At 45.8% G+C, this 21334-nt stretch overlaps 1 pseudogene; it reads right to left on the bottom strand.

Moving 5' to 3' along the window:
• Window positions 1-21334, bottom strand: part of LOC136830478 (trafficking protein particle complex subunit 8-like) — a 61525-nt pseudogene that overhangs the window by 17453 nt on the left and 22738 nt on the right.

Here is a 21334-nt window from a genome sequence, read left to right as displayed (position 1 = left end):
CCACAGGTCCAAGGAAGAGGGGTTCCAAGGGCTCTTGGGCAAAAATCCCAAGGTAGAAAGACATAAATGTGGTCTGATGAGACCACATCTCTGCTTTCAGACTGACAGAAACTTCCGGATTGCAAGGGATGGAACAAGCCAGTGACTTCATGAGCTCTCAGACAGAGTGTATAGGTATCGTCAATGTCAGCCGCAGAGTACACCCTTCCAATCGTCTCTTGAGGCCAGAAAGAAAGATGTGTCCTTGGGCACTTCTTCCTGGGTGAGTAATACTAGCGCAAAGTCGTCAACATCCACAGAGATGTCGAGTCCTCTTCAGAAAGTACCACAACACCCTAACAGGACAAAGCAGCGACTGATCAGGATCATTGACTACAGTCCAAGGGGGAGGGGATCCTGGATCATCGACTACAGTCCAAGGGGGAGAGGATCCTGGATCATCGACTACAAAGTCCAAGGGGGAGTTGCTCATGAAGAACTTGAACCTGGCAACAGGTGCCAACGGGTTTGGAGTTCGCAATGACATCCGAGACGAAGTCAAGCTACTGATCCCCATCCCTTGAATACTCTCAGCAAAGGTCCATGAAGATCGTCTATCCTCTTCTCCAATGCCGGAGCAAGATGAGAGATGGTCTTGAGAATTGGATCTCTGTCTGACGACTCTCGCAAGGGTGCGTGTGGAGTATGAGACAGGAACCCTAAACGAGTCATAAGCTGCCCAGGGCCTGAAGCCCCTGGGAGAGCAAGACTGATCAAGGCTTCTCATCAGTAGCTAAATCTCGACTGAGGAGAAAAGAGCTACTTTCAGGTGAAAGACTAGGCCGAATGTGGACCTAAGTCTTCACAACTGAACGGGAGAGAAGCAACTCTCGGCGAAAAAGACGAGAAAGTCCAAGATCTGCTGAAGAGCGGATCTGACCAGAGAAAAGGTCCCGTCAATGACACCAACCAGCGAAGACGGCTCCAATCCCTGGGTACTGCTGCAGAGGATTGATAGACACATCCAGCTATCTCCGTTGCTGCTCATTGAGAAGCCTATGCTTGCAAGGGAAGCCGGATAGTCTCTAGTCGTGAAGGCACAGGGATTCCACTGCCTGAGGAACTGCTTCACATGTTGCTGACACAGGTCGGGTCAGGGAGGAACTCTTCTCGGTGCCTCGGAAGCAGAGCTGGCAGGTTGGGCACTCATCTAAATTCGGGGTGAACGACACTTGCTGAACTCTTTGCGAATTAGACAGCATGAATCACCGTAGCAGCCCCTGGGACTGGTACGATGGAGCAGAAGACCTGCAGACTTCTGTTGTGCTGGGAGGCGAACAGAAAGATGATACAGAGCCCTCAAGTCAAACAACCTTTCTGTGAAGAACTGAGTGAAGGGAGCTCTCTGTCCTTGTCAACTGATGCCAGAGGCTGAGCTTGCCAGCCAATACATCCCTCTGCCTGGAATGTATCTGGCTGATGGCTCTACAGAGTGCACCACAGTGCATCCGAGCATCTGCAAAGTCAACCAAAGCAACGGGAGGGAAACGAGACCCTCTTGTTTGGGAAAAAAGCTCTCTGTCACGACAGTTCATAAATGTTCTAAAGGGTCCACAATAATATAACTGTTTAAGGCTAGTGTAAAATTTTTAAAAGCTTTCAAACCCTACTCTGGGTTCATCTTCAGTGGACCCTTTAGAACCCTCTTGTTTGTTGGCATATGCCACTACAGTGGTGTTGTTGCCCAACAACACCACAGAGTACCTCCAAAAACCAATCCTGAAACTCTCAAAGGGCAAGAAAACTGCCTTGAGTTCCAGGATGTTGAAAAGAAGGTATTTATCGTCTCGGTTGCACACCTCGAAGACAACAGTCTTATTGGTATGCGTATATTCCTCAGTCGGAGCATCTGAGAACAGAAGCATGTCGCAAGGAGAAGATGCAGGCATGTTCAGAGGTTCCTGTCGATCAAGCACCAGCCTAAATCCTCCCTCATCCTTCGAGAGAGGAAAGGATTAAGAACTGGAAGCAGATCTCCTCCATTCTCCATGAAGGGAATCGAAGGTGAAGTTGCCCTTAAGGGACAACTTCTGCAGCTATGACAGGACACCAAAGACAACTAGCTCTAACCGGGCTGGCTGCTCCTGAAGTTGGGAACATGGGGGAGGAGACGGAATGGAAGTTCGATGAAAGATGGCCAAGACCCGGAGGAAAACAGACACTTCTCCTGAAGGATAGCCACTATCAGGTCTCGGCTATGTCGCTGTCATTTAGTCCAGTGACATCAGTCATTCCTTCATCAAGACACCAGCAGGAGGAGAACACGGAACGGTGTTCTCCCTTCCTCTCTTCCCTCTGCCTTCTTCCTGATTGGAAAGAGGATTGAAAGAGACACATATGCACACTTTCTAAGAAGAGAATGAGGAAGGCTGGGTGTTCTGCGAGCACCCTTTGAAGCCTAAGACTTCTTAAGGGCTGAGGAAGGGCTAGCCTGCCATTGTCCAGAGGACAAGGCAGTTGCCCTGGCACGTTCCTGACTACTGCGGTATCTACCTACTCTCCACAAAAGAGGGTGGCAGAACCAAGTAAAGGTCTGTTCCTGAGGGAAAGTGACGACTTGGGACTTACAAGACTGGAGATCGGAATCAGGACAGTGTCCCTCTTCTCAGCACCAGAATTGCCCACAGTTTGCTGTCTGGTGCCGGGTAGGCGAATCCACCCTCAGACTGGAACAGTCTCTAGAAGGCAGAGTCCTCTTCAGGAATGATCGCATCCAAGGAGGGAAAGCCTTGAAAAAGTAAAGGATCATAGATTCATCAGGAGACTACCTGAAGGGACACCATAGCGGTGTCTTCCAGGTTTGCCGTCTCGTTACGAGAGGGAACACCCATCGTGACAAAGAGAAACAGCGAGAGACCCAAGTCCAGACGAGCCAGATCCAGGGAAATTTGCCAGTCAGCAAAAGACCCTTCTGAGGCAAGAATTGCTTCTGTTGAGGAAGAGGAAGGAGAAAGAGCTTGACTGGGTGGCTCAACCAAATTGAACTCCTTGTCCAGGGAAAAAGCATTCATCTGGTCGAGAATGCCCATAGTAAGCAAGGACCGTGGCAGCCCCAACGAAACCCCTGCAAGGAGCAGTGAAAAGTTATTCACAGGGGATGCCTTGGTTCTTTCCCCAAGATCACTGTGCTAACGAATCGGCGTGAAGATCTCTGTGAAGAAAATCGAGGGTGTCCACATCCTGAAGAAGAAGACCCTCGAGTCCTCCTGCAGTGCAACACTCCTGATCTCTTCTCCTTGGACAGATAATCTCGCCAGAACCCAGAAGACCATCCTCGACACTCAGTTGTACGGCAAGCCAATCCAAGAACCAAGCCCGAGACGTAGATCCTTGTAGTGAAACTCCGAAAAGAAACAAAACTCATCGAAGTCCTCTCTACCCAAATCCCATCCCTCAGCAGCAACCGAAAGGGTATGAGGGAAGAGGAGAGGAGAAACACACTCTTACCGGACCTGCTACAAGAACCAGCAGGAAAGGCCGACCGCAAGTGATCATCAACCAGAGGTGATGATGGCAGCACAGAGGAGGGAGAGCACTAACGCCACGGTGAAGTGCTAACCTGAAGAGAGCGAACGTTCACTTGAGCTGAGTTTCCTGAAGGAAGGAGAACCTCGACAGCATTCAGTTCACTGAACCATGCGAGTCGAGCCAATTACATAAACGAGATCAGGGGCCGGGTATGCAAGCCAAGAAAGCCAAGCCAGTCTTGTAATGTGATCAGGCGCTGGGCGAGCGGGCCAAGCCAAGTGAGCTAAACCGATCACATAAACACGATCGGTGGCTGGGCAAACAAGCAGGGCTGAGCCGAGCTGAGCCGAGCCGGGAAAGCTCGGCCATGAAATAGCGCTGTCCTCAACACACAGTGTCGAAACGCCTGAATGTTTCAACACCTCCCATCCTATGTCTAAACCAGACCAGAGAGCGAACTCCCTAATACAGTACTGGTTTGGAGGTGCCTGAGATTCCACAGAATCCCGGACACTCGACGACTCACTAGTCAAGCGCTCGCGATCCCAAGGAATCTGAGCGCTCGCTGAGTTCTCAAGATTCCAAGGAGTCAGAGCGCTCAGCGAGACTCCCGAATCTCGTAATATAAGAACAATCATCAGGAGTAAGCTCCTCTCGGCTTCCGAAGAAACTGAGGAAGGACAGGCACAGAACCAGTCTTAGACACAGACTTCTAAGAACTGAAATCAAAAGGTCCTGCACTCGAGGCCCCCAAGACAAGAGACCACAATGGGGAATGCGAATCGGTTCCCGACCCCAAGGGCAGGGAAAAGCCAAACAAGAGAATGCACTGCCTCTCCAAAGAGAGGTGGTCCCTCAGAAGTCCCACAGGACCTCTGAAGGGAACCTCCTCCTTGCCTCTCCAGGCACTCGAACCCTCGGGACCGAAACACCAGACTGGGAACCTGACAGAGCACTGTTTCAGAACTGCCCGAGCACTGTTTTGGAACTGACCAAGCACTCAAAAATAATAATTTTTTTTAATAAATTGTAGTTTTCCTAATATACAAACCTGAGATCCTTTACATTAGGAATTACTTACAGGGCAGCTGGAAATGGCCGGTGAACTTTCAAACAAGGTGGTTAGGCAGTTAACTACCATCTGGTAGGCAAGACTCCCGTTCCACCTTCCCCGGATGTAAACATTCCAATTTGCCTTTCAGCCCAGGTGTCAGATTGAAGGGTGGCATGAGGTGGCCATGAAAATGTAATGTAAAGGACCTCAGGTTTGTATAGTTAAGAAAAATACAATTTACTTTAAAAAATTGTTATTTGTTCTGGCACAATATGCAAGCCATTGGTCCTTTACATTAGGAAGACTCACTGGCTGGAGGGAGGAATCTGAGTGAGTCTCTATGAACTGACTGGAGTTTGCTACACCTGGGGTTCCCTTTCTGGTCGAAAGAGCGAGGAAGGGAAAACCTGCCTCTGACAAATTGATCGGGTTATAGGAAATGTGAGATCAACTGTCAAGCTTCTGGGCCTTTTCGTATGAATGAGGAAGGCATCATTTCATACAAAAATAGGCTAGGATGAACCTTAAAAGTCAGCGACAGTAAGGCAAATACAAGTACTGTATCGGGTTTGTATCATCATGATCTCCTTCCTCCCCTCGCTAGAGGAAGGAGCAGGTTTGCTTCTATGCTTACTTGCATCGACCACCAGATCCAGCATGTAACAGCTCAAATCCAATCTCTACCTGCAGGAAGAGAGCCAAGATGAAGAGCAGGAGAGGCCAGTCACTCCCACAATCATTCTCGCATCCACAACCACAGAACTAGGCGAGATGCAACCCTGTCCTGTTAGAGGAGCCGGGTAAGCTACACAACTTGTTGAGCAGCCACCACAGGTCCCAAGGAAAAGGTGTCCAAGGACTTGTGGGCAATATCCCGAAGGTAGAAAGAAGTGAAGGTGGTCTGTTGAGACCACAACCCTGCCTTCAATACCTGAGGAACTGACAGGCTCTTCCAGAATGCGAGGGTCGGACCAATGCTCCGGACTTCGTGAGCTCTCGGATGGAAGGTACTGGTGTTGTCTTCTCCAGCAGCAGAGTATGCTCTCCTGATTGTCTCATAAAGCCAGAAAGAGATTGTGTTCTTGAACACTTCTTTCTTGGTTGAGCCAGTGTTAACGAAGAGTCATTGGCAATCAGGCCGGAGATGGTGAGTTCTCTTCAAATAGCACTGCAGCACTCTAATAGGACACAGTAGCATCTCGTCTGGGTCATTATCTACAAAGTCCTCTAGGGAGGATCGTGAAGGACTTGAACCTAGGGTCAGGGACCGATGGGTTCTGAGTCTTCGCAAGTTCTTCGTAGGAGGGGTGGGTAGAGCTCTCGGCTAGCACGCTGTTGGCCCAGTGTTCGACTCTCCAACTGGCCAATGAAGAATTAGAGGAATTTATTTCTGGTGATAGAAATTTATCTCTCGTCATAATGTGGTTTGATTCCACAAACTGTAGGTCCCATTGCTAGGTAACCAGTTGGTTCTTAGCCACGTAAAATAAATCTAATTCTTCGGGCCAGCCATAGGAGAGCTGTTAATCAGCTCAGTGGTCTGGCTAAATTAAGACATACTTTTAACTTCTGAGTCTTCATTACAAAGTCCGAGACGAAATCGAGCGTAACTGATCCCCATCTCCTCAAGTGTTTAACATCAAAGGAAAGTCCGCGAAGTTCTACTCTCTTCGCCGATGCCAGGACAAGTAGGAAGACGGTCTTGAAGGTCAGATCCCTGTCTGACGACTCTCGTAAAGGCTTGTACGGTGCACGAGTCTGGCTCCTTAAAATGAGTCACATCCCACGCAGGGGGCATGAGGTTCCTGGGTGGGCAAGACCTCTTAAAGCTTCTCATCAGCAGAAAAATCTCAAAAGAAGAGGTCTACCCACTTTCAGCCGCAAAACTAGGCCGAGCGTGGCTCTGCAGCCTTTTACAGTAAACCCCCTGTATTTGCAGGGGATGCATACCAGATCTCCCTGGCGAATAGTTAACACCCCCTTCTAAAAATGCTTATAACTGCCTATCTTGAAAGTTCAAATACCAAATTTATACTTAAAGTATCATCCTACACCAAATATACCTTAAATTATTATCTTATTACTGTATTAATCATTGCATTTATATTACTACCCTTAAAAATATATACATACATACTTCTAACCCTTCCAGCCAACAGAAACAGTTACCACTAATTTATATTCAGACAGCACAAGCAAAAGAGAGAGAGAGAGATTTATCTCTTTAATCCCTCAAGGAATGTCAATCCATTTCTCTTTAAGCGGCTGACAACAACAAAATTTATATGTTTGTTTTTTGTCTTCCAAAGATGTGCCTTTATGTTTTTAAAATACTATGAACTATATATCTATTTATCTAACTATCTATTTACTTCTCACATTCTACTCTTTGGAGAGAGAGAGAGATTTTTCAGTATAACTATCCTTCGTAGTGGTTGGCAACGCTGACCACCCAACCCTCACTGTTAGGTTACTTGACATATTTGACAGGTTCACCCTCCCCAATGATCTCCAAAACTCATGAAAAAAGATTGGGGGTGAAATTTGTTTGTTTAAAATTTTTCATTTACTTACTATAGAAATGCATAAATGTTGTAATTACAGTATTATTATTATTATTATTATTAATTTGTTGAAAATAATGACAGTTTTCAACGAATTAATCTTATACAGGGTTTTTTCAATTCACCTGACAATTTGTTTTTCTGGCTCATCTAGGTTGTTGAGTTGAATTCCAATATTCATATTTGTCTCAATTGGGATATTTGTCAAAGATTGTTTTATGAAAAATATTATATTTTGCTTGTATCTTGTACATTGTGTAGTCTACATGTTTCAACCACCTCCATGGTCATTGTCAGGACAGGGAAGATGAACTAAATGAATAACGGGTTAGATCGGCTTTTATGTGAGTGGTGGGCGGGGTCAAATTCAGAGCTGAATTATCATTGGAGGCCTGCGGGCATTCCTTCTCGGTCTAAGCTGCATTTTGTGTGTTGATGGTCTGCTTTGCATGTGAGCACTGCATCGTGGGGAAGGAGCAGGGGAATTTTGATAGGCACTTCCATTATATGATGAATCCTGGTCGATGCTCGAGTTGTGTGGGGTGCTCGTTGTGGGTCTCCTGGTAGCTGTAGGAAAAAGAAAGGTCTCTTGCGTGATGTTCAATGATGGTCTTTCTTTTTCTATATGCAAGGCTTCCAAGAGGCGCAGTCGACGATGGTCTGATGATTGATCTATAATGTTGATGTTCGGGGTAATGTCTTGTCGTTTAATTCTCTGGTTGTGGGCAGTTTTTGCATGATTGAAGATCACCCTCTTGGGCATGGCAGGACATTCTCTTCGAAAAACACATCATTGTCATTCCAGTGTAACTGCTGAGGCATCCTCGGACGGGGCATAGATAATGGTAAACTACATTGGTTTTCTTGAGAGGGTCGTGCTGAGGGGCAGCTGGATTGTCCTTCATTATCAACTGCTTGTTTTTCGGTTCTTGTAATAAATTACTAAGTTGACCTTCTTCTCAGGGTTGGTGGTGTTGACATTCTCTCCTATGATTTTTCGGAGGGTGTGCTTGTCATCTTTGTACTTCTTATGGAAGAATCCTCTATAGAAGAGATCTATATGCTCAGGGACATCGGGGCGCGGCTCCTGCTGGTACCAGTTTTTGACATTCCTGCAGATAGCTACTCCTATTTTTTTATTAGGGTGTCCATTATCAACGAGGACCTGGGCAACACACTCAAATTCATCGTGGGTGTCGTTCGAGGAGCAGTGCGAGAGGGCCCTCCTGACGCAGGCGCTGATGGCCGAGCGCTTATACCTCTTGGGCCACGCACTCTCTCCGTTGAGACATTCCCAGGTTCGTAGGTTTAGAGTAGACCTTGGTGGAGAAATGGGCCTCTTTTTCTTCAACGAGGACGTCGAGAAAAGGGAAGCGGCGGTCTTTGCTGTGCTCTAACGTAAAGGTGAGGCTGCTGTACCGATGGAAGGCACGCCTCAGGTCTTCTATTTCTTCCCACGAATCAGCAACGACAAAGGTATCGTCGATGTACCTCATGGGTTGGCTGCTATTTTCAAAGACCCTTTGTTCGATGGTTCCCACATAGAAGTTAGCAAAGAGAACACCTAGAGGGGATCCCATTGCAACACCGTCAATCTGTGTGAACATATGGCCACGGTGGTTGGAAAAGGGGGCCTTCTTCGTGCAGATTTCCAGCAGGAAACGGAGGGTGTGTTTGGGGATGTTCAGGGAAGGCGTGGTGGGGTCTCTACACACTCGGTCTAGGATCATCTTGATGGTTTCTTCAACAGGGATGTTTGTGAAGAGGGACTCCACGTCCATGGAAGCAATGAATCCTCCAGAGGAGGTAGTCCTAAGGGCTTCAAGGAACTCTGCCGACGATCCAGGCTGAATCTGTCCGGAACATACGGGGTCAGGATGGCGTTTGGCCTCTTGGCCAGCTGGTTTGTAGGGGCAGGAATCTGAATGATGATGGTGCGTAGGGAGTTACCTCGCTCTTGTGCGTTTTTACATTCCCATAAATGTACCCAAGGTCATAATCACCTGTGATCGGAGGCAGGTGGCAGGCATTAGAGGCGGCATTGACTGTCTCAATGATCCTAAGGGCTTCAAGGAACTCTGCCAACGATTTCAGGCTGAATCTGTCCGGAACAAACGGGGTCAGGATGGCGTTTAGCCTCTTGGCCAGCTGGTACGTGGGGGCAGGAATCTGACTGATGATGGGTACATTTATGGGAATGTAAAAACGCACAAGCGAGGTAACCCCCTACACACCATCATCATTCAGATTTCTGCCCCTACGTACCAGCTGGCCAAGAGGCTAAACGCCATCCTGACCCCATATGTTCCGGACAGATTCAGCCTGAAATCATCGTCAGAGTTCCTTGAAGCCCTTAGACTACCCCCTCTGGAGGATTCATTGCTTCCATGGACGTGGAGTCTCTCTTCACAAACATCCCTGTTGAAGAAACCATCAAGATGATCCTAGACTGAGTGTATAGGGACCCCACCACGCCTTCCCTGAACATCCCCAAACACACCCTCCGTTTCCTGCTGGAAATCTGCACGAAGAAGGGCCCCCTTTTCCAACCACCATGGACATATGTTCACACAGATTGACGGTGTTGCAATGAGATCCCCTCTAGGTGTTCTCTTTGCTAACTTCTACATGGGAACTGTCGAACAAAGGGTCTTCGAAAATAGCAGCCAACCCAGAATGTATGTGAGGTACATCGACGATTCCTTCGTCATTGCTGATTCACGGGGAGAAACAGAAGACCTGTGGCACGCCTTCCATCAGCACAGCATTCTCACCTTTACCATAAAGCACAGCAAAGACCGCTGCCTCCCTTTTCTTGACGTCTTGGTTGAAGAAAAAGAGGCCCATTTCTCCACCAAGGTCTACTCTAAACCTACGAACCTGGGAATGTGTCTCAACAGAGAGAGTGAGTGCCCCAAGAGGTATAAGCGCTCGACCATCAGCGTCTGCGTCAGGAGGGCCCTCTCGCACTGCTCCTCCTCGAACGACACCCACGATGAATTTGAGTGTGTTGCCCAGGTCCTCGTTGATAATGACACCCTAATAAAGAAATAGGAGTATCTATCCGCAGGAATGTCAAAAACTGGTACCAGCAGGAGCCGCGCTCCGATGTCCCTGAGCATATAGATCACTTCTAAAGAGGACTCTTCCAGAAGAAGTACAAAGATGACGAGCGCGCCCTCCGAAAATCATAGAAGAGAAGGTCAACTTAGTAATTTATTACAAGAACCGAAAAACAAGCAGTTTGAAAATGAACAACAATCCAGCTGCCCCTCAGCATGACCCTCAAGAAAACCAACGTAGTTTACCGTTATCTATGCCCCGTCCGAGGATGCCTCAGCAGTTACATACAGTAATGACAACGATGTGTTTTTCGAAGACAGTGTCCTGCCATGCCCAAGAGGGTGCAATCTTCAATCATGCAAAAACTGCCCACAACCAGAAAATTAAACGACAAGACATTATCCTGTATCACCAGGATTCATCGTGTAACGTAAGTGCCTATCAAAATTCCCCTGCTCCTTCCCTGCAATGCAGCACTCGCATGCAAAACAGACCATCGACACAAAAAATGCAGCTTAGAGTGAGACAACGTGACCATTGACCAGGATTCATCATGTAACAGAAATGACTATCAAAATTCCCATGCTCCTTCCCCGCGATGCAGCACTCGCATGTAAAACAGATTATCGACCCACGAAATGCAGCTCAGAGCGAGAAGGAATGCCCGCTGGCCTCCAATGATAATTCAGTGCCGAATCTGACCCCACCCACCACTCATTTTAAAGCCGATCTACCCCGTTATTCATTTAGTTCGTCTTCACCAATTTCCTGATGACAACCACAGAAGTGGTTGAAACATGTAGACTACACAATGTACACGATATAAGCAAAATATAATATTTTTCATAAAACAATCTTTGACAAATATCCCAATTTAGACAATTATGAATATTGGAATTCTACTCAACAACTTAGCTGAGCCAGAAAAACGAATTGTCAGAACTGAAAAACCCTGTATAAGATTAATTCGTTGAAAACTGCCATTATTTTCAACAAAACATGCATCACAGAAGGTCTACTCCCTGCATATTATTATTATTATTATTATTAATATTTGAAAATTAGTACCTATTATTAGGCAAATCATTTATTTATCATACAAAACAAATATTCTCTCATCTCAATGAGAGAGAGAGAGAGAGAGAGAGAGAGAGAGAGAGAGAGAGAGGAGAGGAGAAAGAGAGAAACATTAAGTATTATTTCATCTTATTACATATATATAATCTTACAGTACTATTATTATTATTATTATTTGAAAATTAAATTATTATTTAATCATAAAAAATGTATTTAGTCATGAAAATAACATCAAAATATCACAATTTTTTAAATTGTATTTTTCCTAACTATACAAACCCGAGGTCCTTTACATTAGTGATTACTTTCAGGCGTAGGCTGTAAACAGCCGTTGAACTTCAAACAAGGTGGTTAGGCAGTTAACTATCGTCCGGGAGGCGGGAGTACCGCCTGCGGATGTAAATCCTTCCAATTTGCCTTTCGGCCCAGGTATCGATTGAGGGGTGGCATGATAGGGCATAAATGTAAAGGACCTTGGCTTGTGTAGTTAGGAAAATACAATTTACTTTAAAAATCGTGATTTGTTCGACACAATATACAAACCTCTTGGTCCTTTACATTAGGAGGACTTACTTGCTGGGGAGGAATCTGAGTGGAGTCTCTGCGAACTGACTGGAGTTCACCACCTTGTCTTCCCCTCCTTCCTGGTCGAGAGACCGAGGAAGGGAAAAACTGCCTCTGACAAAATGATCGGGTTGTAAGAAACACGAGATCATTTGTCAGACTTCTGGGTCCCTTTGCATGAAAGAGGAAACGTCAGTTCGTGCAAAGTAGGCTAGGCAGAACTTGCAGTCGGATGACATAAAGGCAATCACAAGCATTGGGTTTGTTAGTCATGGTTTCCCTCCCCTCCCCTTGCAAGAGGAAGGAGTGGGGTGCTTCTATCAACCTGAATGGAAAATAGAACAAGAGCTCCCGTTGGGTGCTTTTCTACTCTGCATCGCACCGCCAGATCCAGCATAACAGCACGCCGCTTCCCGCCCTAGGGAGAGAGCCAGGATGGGGAGAAAGAAGAGAGGCCCAGTCACTTACATTCATGCCTCAATCACAACTGTACATCTTAGGCGAGATGCAACCTGTTCTGTTAGAGCAGCTGGGTAAGCTACATACCTTGTTGAGCAGCCACCACAGGACCCAAGGAAAAAACCGACATGTTCTTCCGGAATGCGAGGGACAGACCAATGCTGCGGACTTCATGAGCTCTCAGATGAAGCGTACCGGTGTTGTCTTCTCCTGCAGCAGAATACGCTCTCCTTATCGTCCTGTCAAAGCCAGAAGGAGATGGGTGTTCTTTGACACTTTTCTTGGTCAAGCAGTGCTAACGTAAGAGCCGCCGACACCAGGCCGGAGGACGCCGAGTCCTTTCTTCAGATAGTGCCGCAGCACTATAGAGGGATGAATGGATTTTTATTTAGCATTTCCCACCGTTTTGTGAGAGAGAGAGAGAGAGAGAGAGAGAGAGAGAGAGAGAGAGAGAGAGAGAGAGAGAGAGCGAGTGTGAATTGTCGCAGTGAGTGTTTGGTTGTTAAAGAGGGATAAGGGTCGTTGAAGGTTGAGTCTGTTTATGGCCCCAGTCTGTCTGTGAGAATGTGAAGGAGGGTCTGTTTGTTGTTGAGAAGTCTTTAGTCAGATTTAGTGCTGGTCAGTTTTTTCGTGTTGGGATAGTTTTTTCCGTATGCTTTTCCGGGAGTTGTTGGTTTTCTTGTTGGTGTGCTGTTTTATTGTGTGTGTTCTGTTTCTTTTTTTTGCATTTCCTTGTTGTGTTTGCGGTTGTGGTTGTTACGGCGGCCTTAATCCATCTCCCAGCAACCGAGGATCAGGGTGAGTGTTGTGTGTTGTTTTTTTGTGTTTTGAATTCTGCCACATTATATTTGGCGCCCAATGTGGGGCAGTTGCAATTAAGATTGGTGGCGGGTAGTGTGACTGAAGGAAAGGATGGAAGAGGAACTGGTGAGGTTGACAGAGGAGTTGCAGCTGTCGAGAGAGGAGAATGCATGGTTAAAGAGCAGGAATGAGGAAATTAAGGCTTCAGTTGAAGAGATGGGATCGTTAGTGTGTTGAGCGAAAGAGGAAATGAAAGGGGGAGACAAATATCAGAATAGAGGATGGATAAAAAGTTGAGGAATGATGAAAGGTGGAAGAAATGGTGAAAGGTATGTTTATGGTGTTTTTGGAGAAGGGCTGTTGGAGGCAGGTTCTCTGGAACGTGAAGGTAAGAGAGAAAGAAAGGGGAGGAAGAAGGAGCAAAGCGTGAGTGATGAAAGTGATGTGGAATAGGGATGAGAAACGAGAGAATGAAAGGCAGGGTAAGGAAAAGGGGGAACAGTACAAGGAAGGAAATAGAGGGAAAGTAAGGATAAGTCAGGAAGAAAAAAGGAAGAAGGAAAAGGAAAGGAAACTGGCATAAGAAGAGTAAGGAAGTGGGAAAGGCAGGAAAGAAGTGAGAGGCAAAATAGTAGTGATAGTGAGGTGTGATGGAGGTGAATGGATAAAAGTGGATAAAAAAGAAGGGAAGAGGTAATGAGTAAGATGAAGGGATATACACAGAGGAAAGTAGCAAAAGTGAGAGGAAAGTGGAGAAAGAAGGAGAAAGGCTATGTATGGGAGGTACCCTGGTGTGAAAGGTATAATGAGTATGGGAAGTAGGGATGCATGATTTCTTTTTAGGGAGTATGTGAAAGGTTTTGTCAGGATAAGTATGGGAGAGTAAGAGTGTGGGCACGAGAATTAGGAGAATATTTGACTGGGTTTTGCTTGATATGTATAGGGTTATTATGAGTGTGGACATGTTATATGACAAGGTGAAAGTTTAGACTAGGTGAGCAAGCGAGCGTATGAAAGGAGTGTTAAGTATAAGAGGAAGAATGGATTTGATGAGTAAGAATGAAAGCTGGGGTAAACCTGTCACTGTATGCTTGTAGGCTAGAGACATTATGAGAAGAAGTTTAGATGATGGATAGATGAATGTAAGGAGTTAGTATGAGTTGTTAGAGACAGTGCAGATGGAGGAGAGAGATTCAACTGAAAGAGAGTAGACAGACTGCAGGGTAACACTACTAAATTAGAGATCATGATGGATGGTTATAAAGAGACAGGTGGTGATGGTAGCTAGTGACAGAGGAGTGCAGAGCCTGGGGTTTAGGATGAAAAAGAGGGGTACTAATGAGAAAGGCAGATGGGGTAACACAGGAGTGGTGGTGCTGGTAATAGGAGGTGCCAGTGATACTAACGGTAATGTAAGGGAACAACGGTTGATGGTTAGGATAGTAGTGTACAAAGGAAGGTCGGTGAGTGGAAGTCGAGGAAGTGTTTTAGATGTGGAAAAGAATAATAATACAAAGAATGAGTGTAGGTGGCTTTAGGAACGTTTCGTGCGGGCAATCGACATTTGGTATGAGTGTACGAAAGATAGGGGGTTAAATGCCAGGTGCTGATAGGTGGGTCATATTGCTGATGGTTGTAGGGTACCCGAGTGAATGTATTTATGTGGCAACTGTGGTAAGAATGGGCATTATATGTAGAAATGTGTTCAGAACCGAGAGCTAAGTGTGTTGAATGTGGAATGGAAGGCATGTATCAAGTTGGTGTAGATCGAAAGAGGGTGACTGGTGACAATTCAGGAAACTGAGGTGAAGGGGGTCTAAATGGGTGGATCCTCCAGGATGCAAGCGGTGCGTGGTGATGCATGTACGTGAGGGGTTGTTGCATGAGGGAGGTTTTGCTGGAAAGACTGATGAGTGCATGAGTGTGCAAGTGTGTTGTAAGGGAGTAAGACTGATGCGTTAGTAGATACTGGGTGTAATATGAATGTTATATTTAAGAATGGATGTGAGAAATTGAGGAATACGGTGAAATTAGGAACTGTCAGGGGAAGTAAGAGGGATTGGAAATTAGGTATGGTTGGAAGAGTGTGTGAACGGTTAGAAATTGGGGTGTAATGATGGGAGAAAGTGATTTTTAGCATTGAGAGCACGAATGACAATATGGATATTTTATTGGGATGTGAGTTTTGAAAATGCGATGGTGGTCCATCCTAGTATGAATGTAATTGAATTACGTATGAAAGGATGTGCTTGGGGATTTGTATTTGGGGTAGAAATGGTAGGGTTGGAGCAAAAATTGTAAGGAGAGGCCTGTAATTGCGACAGAGAGGTAAAAGTGCCACATGAGATTGGGTAGTTGTGAGTGTGAAAGGGCACAATGATAGCCTCGGATAGCCAACAACATAGTTGTGAGTATGTAGTTATGAATATTATAAATAAATTAGTCAGGCAAATGTGTGTATATGATGGGTTTTTTGAACATGGGAGATCCGAGGGTATATAACGCCAAGGAGTGTCAGGAAGAATAAAAAGGAGAATATGTGAGGATTAAGTGGGAATATTACGTATACTGAGGAATGGATGATAGAGGCACTGAAGGTACGGTGCATGACAGGTGATTTGTATGAGCATGATTGGATGTATGAGGAGTTGAAAGAAAGAGTAAAGGTAGATGAAAATGTAAGTGATAACGTAAGAGAACGATTGAGAGAATGTTGTGATAGCAGGGGGGCGTTGAGTCGTGAGACGAGGATTTTGGGGGATCAAGCCCAGAATTTAAAATAGTTCTGAAAGACGACACTTCATGTATCGCCCTCGACATTTTTCTCCGCTTATCAATCGTGGAGATAGAGAACAGGTGAGGAGCTTGAGAGGGTGGGAGTGATTGAAAGGAGTACGAGTGCCTGGAATAGCCCCATTGTACTGGCACGTAAGCCAGATGGAAGTTTGCAAATGTGTGTGGATTATCGGAAGGTAATGAAGTAATCAGAAAGAGCGATTCCTGATGAATGTGGTGTCTGATTGTGTGTACAAGATGAATGGAATGAAAGTGTTTACAAAATTAGACCTGGTATGGGCTATTACCAGATGCCTCTGGAGGAGGAGCAGGCATATTACGAAGGCCTTTTCTAGTGGTTCCCACTACCACTCAAGATTAAGCTCGACTGGCTAATGCACCTGCTGCCTTCCAAAGGGCAAATGAATGTGGTTCTGGCTGGTTTGATCACAAGAAGGTAACTGTTTATAGAGACATTTTGATTGCGAGTGAGACTGTAGAAGAGAATATGGAACTGCTTGAACGAGTGTTAGAAAGGTTGGAAGAAGTAGGAATAAAAGTAAAACTTGGAAAGTGTGCTTGGTTGGCTGGGGAGGTGGAATTCCTAGGGCATATGGTGAGTGGAAGAGGCAAGGAAGAGTGATAAGTTCATGAACAAGGTATGAATTTCCACGCCCTCGGACCGTGGCGTGAGTTGAAAGGATTTCTAGGTTTAATTGAGTTTGGAAGGAAGTTTATAAGAGATTGTTCGGGACTGAACCACTGACTGGGAATGGACGGGAAGAGAAATTGTGTAAGATTGAATGGATGAGTGAATGATCAAATCGTTCGAGAGATTGAAAGAGGCTGCAAGAGACGTGACGCTATTTCCGGACTATAGTGAGAATGCGTAGTAAACTAGAACTGTATACGGATGCAAGTAAATATAGTATGGGGATGCCTGGCAAGAATGCAGAAGGCGAATGGGGAAGAACAATTGAGAGTAATTGCGTATGTGAGCAAGGCGTTTGGAAGGGCAGAGTTGAAATATTCGGTGACTGAAAAGGAATTGGCTGCTATAAGGTTTTGTGTGAAAGTGTTGAAAGTATTTTTGTATGGGGTAGATTTTGTAATACGGACGGACCATCGACCGCTAGTATATATGGTTAAAAAGAGAGTGTGAATGCTAGAACTGCGAGAACGATAGAGGATTGGAATGAGTTTAGTTTCAAGGTAGAGTATGTACAAGGTAGACAGAATGTTGTTGCAGATGCTATGTCACAGAGTGTGGACTGAACGAGATGATAGGTTAGGAGCCACTGGGACCCGGACTGAGTACCTGTAGGATTTGTGGCAAACAACAGTATGTAGGGGAGAACTGAGGTGGGAATGTCTGTTTGGGGGTTGAGCATCTGGGAAACAATGGGTTGATTGATCGGAGTACTGCAAGCATGAATGAGTTACGTGGAAAAGGTGATGAATGAAATGTCGAAGGAGGAGGCAAGAGAAGGAAGGGAATTAGATGAGGGAGGAAAAGCAGGAAAGTGTTGCTGGTAGTGGCTGAAATATTTAAAATTACAGTACATTGTTCTTGATGGAATAGGGCCGGTGGAGATAAAGGACAGGTGAATGGAAAATGGTACGAATGTAATTTAAATGTTCAATGGAAAGGATAATTGTAGTCATTGGTTAAGAAAGGTGAGGAGGAAATGAGGGAATAAGGGTACGGTTGAGGATATCTTTGAAGATGAATGCGATGAGGATGGTTGTGAGAAGCTAAGCAGGTGAATGTAGCTTTAGGAGCTGAATGCATGAAGCTTAAAGGTAAATTAGTAACGAATGTAGTGGTGAATCAGAGTGAATGTTATAGTTTGGTAGATACGGGAGCACAAGTGTCGTTAGTGAGTAGTACAGTACTGAGTGAATTGGAAAGGTGCGATTGGGATGTAAAAGAAAAATAAACGAAAGTGTAAGGATACATGGTTTGGGGGACATGGAGTGTGTTAGTATGGGGAGGAGGTACAATTAAAAATTCATGCTAGGGGATTTGAAACAAATACATAATTTTGTAGTCAGCGGATGAGAATGATATGCCAACATGTTTTTTATTAGGAATTGATTTTATGAGAATGTATAGATATAAGTGTGGGATGTCGGGAGGAATTTAGGAAAGGGCTACAGGGAAATAACGAAGGTTAAAGGAGGGGATGTGTCTAAAACTAGTTTTGTAGGTATGGTAGATATTGCAAGGAGTGAAAATGATTTATTGAGTGAAGAGGAAATTAAGCAGATGCAAAATCAGTGCATGAGAATAAGTATGTTAAGAGAGTGTGTGTTAGAGGGTGTAAGAGTAAGAAATTGGCCATCTGAGTTAGACGTCTATAAGCGAAGTGCTAAGAGATTTGTTGTATGTAAAGGTATAGTTTATTTTTTGCATCAGGAAGGAATGTGGGATGGGGAAGTGTATGTGCCAGTGTTTTCGGAAGATGCAGCCGTGGGTATGTGTTTATTAGTGCATGATAGGTTTGGGCATCTGGGGAAAAATAAATTATGGGAATGTATGAGAGAGAGATTGTATGTGCCTGGATTGAATAAAATTTGTGCTGCATGTGAATCCACCTGTGTTGCGATTGCAGATGAAAGAGTTATTTGAGATGTACAGATTGATTGTGTGTCGTTGCTCAGACTGCTAGAGGACATGGGAATGGTTGTAATGCAGATCATTTGAGTAAGTTTGCACCATGCAGCGGTCTGGAACAAAAAAGAGTGAGACTGTAGCAAGAATGGTGGGTCAAGTGATATTGCCAATGTGTGTGTGCAAGCCGACGCGAATGTTGAGGACAATGGGCTCAAATTTGTTGGATGGGAGTTTGAGCAACAAGCATGATTGGGGCATAGAGCATGTGTACTTCTGCGCCGTATATGCCCAGTGCGAATGGATTACGGAACGAACGGTGAGAACATTGATGGAGATATTACGCAGATGAGTGAATGTGATAATGATTGGGATAAATGTTGGGCGTAAGGCTAGGGTATACAACGCCACCGCAGCATAAGGGCATATTGGTATGTCTCCGTGTAAATATGTGTTAAATTTTGAAAAGATAGCGAGACCGAGATTGGGTAAGGGTCTGAGAATGATAGGGAGGTATGGAAGAAGGCACATGAAAGGTTTGAAAGTTACAAGGTGGGCGAGAAAGTGTTGAAAGAAGTAATCAAGAAAGGGCGGTTGAATGTAACAAAGTGCGTGGAAAATTCTGGAGGGTCTGTATGAAGTGTTGGAAGTTGGTCCCAGGGGGCTTAGTTATGTTGTGAAGTATGTGTAGATGGTAGTGTGAGAAATACGAAGATTTATAACCAATTGCGATGGAAGGATGTACCGAATATGAGAGAGAATGGGTGTATAAATGGTTGAATGGGAATGTGGGTGAACCAAGCATGCATGAGAGCTTGTGTATGGAGGATCAGCAATTGGTTTTGATATATGGTAGAAAACGTAAGAAAGGGAAGAACGTATGAACGGAATGATCGTAAGCGTGATAGGTGTGAGGCCAAAGTGAAAATGAGTGATAAAGCGCGTGAATACGGATGAATGGGATGGTATGAATAGAACGGATAGCATATGCGGTTTGATATAACTGGAGTTAACTGAACGTAGTGAGTGGAACGAAAATCGTGATTTGTTCCGACACAATATACAAACCCTTGGTCCTTTACATTAGGAGACTTACTGGTTGGAGGGAGGAATCTGAGTGAGTCTCTATGAACTGACTGAGTTCACCACCTTGTCTTCCCTTCCTGGTCGAGAGAGCGAGGAAGGGAAAAACTGCCTCTGACAAAATGATTGGGTTGTAAGAAACACGGGATCATTTGTCAGACTTCTGGGTCCCTTTGCATGAAAGAGGAAACGTCAGTTCGTGCAAAGTAGGCTAGGCAGAACTTGCAGTCGGATGACATAAAGGCAATCACAAGCATTGGGTTTGTTAGTCATGGTTTCCCTCCCCTCCCCTTGCAAGAGGAAGGAGTGGGGTGCTTCTATCAACCTGAATGGAAAATAGAACAAGAGCTCCCGTTGGGTGCTTACCTGCATCGACCGCCAGATCCAGCATGTAACAGCACGCCCGCTCCCTGCCCGTAGGGAGAGAGCCAGGATGGGGAGAAAGAAGAGAGGCCAGTCACTCTACATTCATGCTCCCAATCACAACTGTACATCTTAGGCGAGATGCAACCTGTTCTGTTAGAGCAGCTGGGTAAGCTACATACCTTGTTGAGCAGCCACCACAGGACCCAAGGAAAAAACCGACATGTTCTTCCGGAATGCGAGGGACAGACCAATGCTGCGGACTTCATGAGCTCTCAGACGAAGCGTACCGGTGTTGTCTTCTCCTGCAGCAGAATACACTCTCCTTATCGTCTCACAAAGCCAGAAGGAGATGGTGTTCTTGGACACTTCTTTCTTGGTCAAGCCAGTGCTAACGAAGAGTCGTCGACACTCAGGCTGGAGACGTCGAGTCCTTTTCAGATAGTGCCACAGCACTCTAACAGGACACAGTAGCATCTCGTCTGGTTCGTTACCTACAAAGTCCTCTAGGGAGGGGATCGTGAAGGACTCGAACCTAGCGTCAGGGACTGAAGGATTCTGAGTCTTTGCTACGAAATTCGGGACGAAATCGAGTGTAACTGATCCCCATCCCCTCAAGTGTTTAACATTGAAGGAAAGTCCGTGTAGTTCGCCTACTCTCTTCGCCGATGCCAGGGCCAGCAGCAAGATGGTCTTGAGGGTCAGATCCCTGTGTGACCACTCTCGTAAAGGCTCATACGGTGCACGAGTCAGGCTCCTTAGAACGAGAGTCACATCCCACGCAGGGGCCTGAGATCCCTGGGTGGGCAAGACCTTTCAAAGCTTCTCATTAGTAGAGAGATCGTGAAGGAAGAAGAGATGTCTACTCCTTTCAGCTGCAAGACTAGGACGAGTGCGGCGCGGTAGCCTTTTACAGCTGAAACGGAGAGAAGCTTCTCTCGGCGAAGGAAGATGAGGAAGTCTGCGACCTGCTGAATAGTAGCTCCGACCGGAGAGATACCCCTTCGATGACACCAACCACAGAAGACAGACCACTTTCCCTGGTATACCACTGTGGAGGATCATCTGAGGTATCCTGCCATTGCTGCGCGATGTGAAAAGCCTCTCGCTTGCAAGAGATGGTGGATAACCTCCAGCCGTGAAGACACAGGGACTGCACGCCTGGTGGTACCGCTCTACGTGGGGTTGACACAGCAGGTTGGGCCAGTGAGGGATCTCTCTCGGCACCTCGGAAAGGAGAGCTAGCAGGTCCGGATACCAAACGGCCAGTGGCCATTTGGGCGCCACCAGAATCATCCTGAGATTCGGAGTGATCATCACTCAGCGAATCAGACAGAATGGAGGAAAGGCATACAAGTCGAGGTTGTCCCACGGGTGCTGGAACGCATCCTCTGCAGCGGCCCATGGGTC

This window comes from Macrobrachium rosenbergii, chromosome 46 (genome assembly GCF_040412425.1).
Source record: "Macrobrachium rosenbergii isolate ZJJX-2024 chromosome 46, ASM4041242v1, whole genome shotgun sequence".
In the NCBI taxonomy this organism is placed as follows: domain Eukaryota; kingdom Metazoa; phylum Arthropoda; class Malacostraca; order Decapoda; family Palaemonidae; genus Macrobrachium; species Macrobrachium rosenbergii.
Note: the sequence above shows the minus strand (reverse complement) of the source record. Positions and strands in the feature narration are given on the sequence as shown.